The 3,417-nt window shown below is 40.2% G+C and overlaps 1 pseudogene; it reads right to left on the reverse strand.

Annotated features, from left to right (window-relative positions):
* Window positions 1–1,790, reverse strand: part of LOC105998882 — a 21,448-nt pseudogene extending 19,658 nt beyond the window's left edge.
* Window positions 1,791–3,417: the final 1,627 nt, after the last annotated feature.

Consider the following 3,417-nt stretch of genomic DNA (forward strand, 5'->3'; position numbering starts at 1 on the left):
CTTCCCAGCCCCAGTATTTTTATTCTAATAATTTTTACTTTCCTGTTTTTAAATATGTTTATAATATAAATAGCTACTTTTGTATATAATAGCTGAATTACATGCCACCTGTGAAAATCTTAAATGACTTCAAAGATAAAATAATAAAAGGTTAATTGTCTACTATTAATTTTGTGCCTTATGATAATTATAATAATAATATTCCAGTTGGGAAACTGTGAACACTAAATTAGAACTAAGTTAAGATTCACTAAAAGTAAATTGTGTTTAATGACAAATTCAATCTGAATTTAGGAAAAACTCCATGATATCAGCCTTTTAATATCAGGGATCATGAAACCACCGATTTCTGTTTTCCTAACATGATGGAAGGCATCATCATGCACTATTTTGGTCTTGGAAGTGGACCTCAGCAGATTTGAGAAGAATGAAGACAACTCCGGTTATCCACCCGGCAACTGGCATGTGGGGGGCACTGTGTTGTGACAATAGCATGACTTGAAGCTGGGTCATGGCTATTTGCAATCTTGTTCTTTCCATTGGTGTCATTACTGTGGGTGCTTGATGAGAATTAAAGCCAATGCCCAACAAACCCTAGGGGAGAAAGGCCTTTGTTAAGAACAAATGACTGGCTGAGATCCAGGGGAGGATCCATGTTGATTGTCATGAAATCTGTTTGGTGTCCTGAGTCTTGATGGGATGAGGACTCTGTTCACCTGCCCTGGAAATCACAGCAAGTATGTCTTTATCTGAAGGTAATTTGTGCTCTAAATGTCGATGGGTGCTGCAATTTCTTGTATTCAGAACCTGTGCAGACTGCTTATCCGCACTGGAGGTGCTCCCTTATCTGTCTCTGCAGCGGAGGGAAGACAAGAACCGGGTTTGAGTTTCCAGTGAAGGGGTCTCCTGATACCCAACACATGGCAATTGATTGCTCTGTGGATATAAGGGACAGATGTGCTTGTCTGCTCCAGGTGCAACGGTGCCAACATGACTCTGGCTTGTCATATGTGCTATGGAGTTGACCAACATGTCCAGGGGGGGGTATCATACCAGTGTTGTGCCCTTTAGTCAAACAATATCTACACCATAGCCAGACACTGGTGGCTCATGCCTGTAATCCTAGTTACTTAGGAGGCTGAAATCTGAGGATCACAGTTGAAAGGAAAGTCTTTGAGACTGATAAATCCAAATATGTATAAAAAAGATGGAAGTGAAGCTATGGATCAAGTAGTAGAGTGCTAGCTTTGACCACAAATGTTTGAGGACAGAGCCCAAGCCTAGAATTCAAGCATCTAGATTGGCACACACACACACACACATAGAATTGTATCTTAAAAATAAGTGGCATAACTGGCATAACTTGAATGATAGGCGATGTTTGGACTTTTTGGATAAGCCTTCATTTAGGATGGGAATTATGTTTCTTGAAGTTGGACCAAAAGTGGAATTCTTAAATTAAAAGAAAATATTAATAAGTTTTGTTTTAAAATGAAGAGGTGAAGGAAAAAGTAAATGGGGTAGGTACCACATTGGTTAATTTGGAGTGAAGAGAAAACCTGGAGAAGAGGGGAATCCAGGAAGAGCAGTTGAGAGAATTTCCTCCTCAATGAGTATGGAGGGTGTGGAGGTGCTAGAAAGAGATTTTCATGATGCATCTCGGGAAGGTCATTCCAGAGAAAGAACAGAAAGCACTTTGGCAAAAAAAAAAAAGAAAATCAATCACAATCTATCCCTGCCATGAAATTATGGCTTCACTCACCTGTTGACTTTGATTCATGCACCGACATCTGTTACCCTGCAAATCAGGTCATATTTGGGCATGTTATTTTAATTTTTTATTCTATTTTTAAAATGGTCACTAAGACACTTCAAAACACTATATAGCATTATGTCAATATATCAGAGGAAACATCTTAAAGAATCTAGGTTAAATTTAAATATTCAGTCATAAATAGTGCCCTGCAGATAATTTAAAGATTTATTTGAATGACAATACTAAGGCTTGATCTCAGGGCTTGGGCAGTGTCCTTTATAGCTTTTTCTCTAAAGGCTGACTGTCAGCCACTGGAGCCACAGTTCTGCTTCTGGCTTTCTGCTAGATAATTGAGGAAAAGAGACTCATGGATTGCCTGCCCAATCTGACTTTGAACCAGGAACCTCAGATCTCAGATTCTGAATAACTAGGATTACAAGTATGAGCCACCATCACCTGGCTTTAAGATACAGTATACACATGCATGTGTACACTGGTGTATATTTGTGTGTGTGTGTGTGTGTGTGTGTATGTGTGTGTGTGTGAGGCAGTACTGGGCTTGAACAAACACAGGTCCTGGGTTGGTGTCCCTGAAGTTTTAGGTTCAATGCTGATGCCCTAACACTTGAGCCACAGCTCCACTTCTGACTTTTTGTGTAGTTAATTGAAGATAGCAGTTATGAAACTGCTTTCCTTCTCAGGATGGTTTAAAACGCAATTCTCAGATCTTAGTCTTCAGACTTAGCTAGGATTACAGGGTGACTTGAAGACACTTTGACTATCTTTCCAAAGACAAATGTCCAGAAAGAAAAGTTGGGGCTCAAATAGAATACATATCTATATCCAAGAAGCTATGGAAATGCTACACAACATCTAATTTTTTAAACTTGTGCGTTTATGAATAAAGAAGGGAGGAGCATCCATTTAATAATATTCTCTTTTCTTTTTTTTACCATACTTAGTGATATTTGCTGAGCTTGTTAATAAAGGTTTAAAAAGGTTAATCTGGTAATTGTTGTTTATGAGCTGAATGCTTATTTTCATTCTTATGAGATTTTGGTATGTGTGGCTAAACTAATCTACTGCAGCTATTGAATGTTCACATCATGTTATCATGTATGCAGACAGAAAAGCAACCTTTCAAAGGAAATCTTTCATCTTTTATTCTAGCCCTGAAGTCACATGCAGCTGTAGGTAGAGATTCTCCTGGTAGATCCTGAAAGCCTTCTCACCCCAGGACCATGAGAAACCACACAGCAGTAACAGAGTTCATCCTGCAGGGATTCTCAGAGCACCCTGAATACCACATCTTCTTTTTCTGCTGTTTCCTGTCCCTCTACTGTGTGGCCATCACAGGTAATGTCCTCATCATCATGGCCATCAGCTTCAACCCTGGCCTCCATACGCCCATGTACTTCTTCCTGCTCAATTTGGCCACGATAGACATCATCTGTACTTCGTCCATCATGCCAAAGGCTCTGGAGGGGCTGATGATAGAGAAGAGCTCCATCTCTTTTAGGGGATGCATGGCCCAGCTCTACTTTCTCACATGGACTATATCCGCAGAGTTGCTGCTGCTCACAGTCATGGCCTATGACCGCTATGCAGCCATCTGCCACCCCCTGCATTACAGCACCATGATGAGCAAGGCCTTCTGCAGC

The sequence above is a fragment of the Dipodomys ordii genome, unplaced genomic scaffold (genome assembly GCF_000151885.1).
Source record: "Dipodomys ordii isolate 6190 unplaced genomic scaffold, Dord_2.0 Scaffold176, whole genome shotgun sequence".
Lineage (NCBI taxonomy): Eukaryota > Metazoa > Chordata > Mammalia > Rodentia > Heteromyidae > Dipodomys > Dipodomys ordii.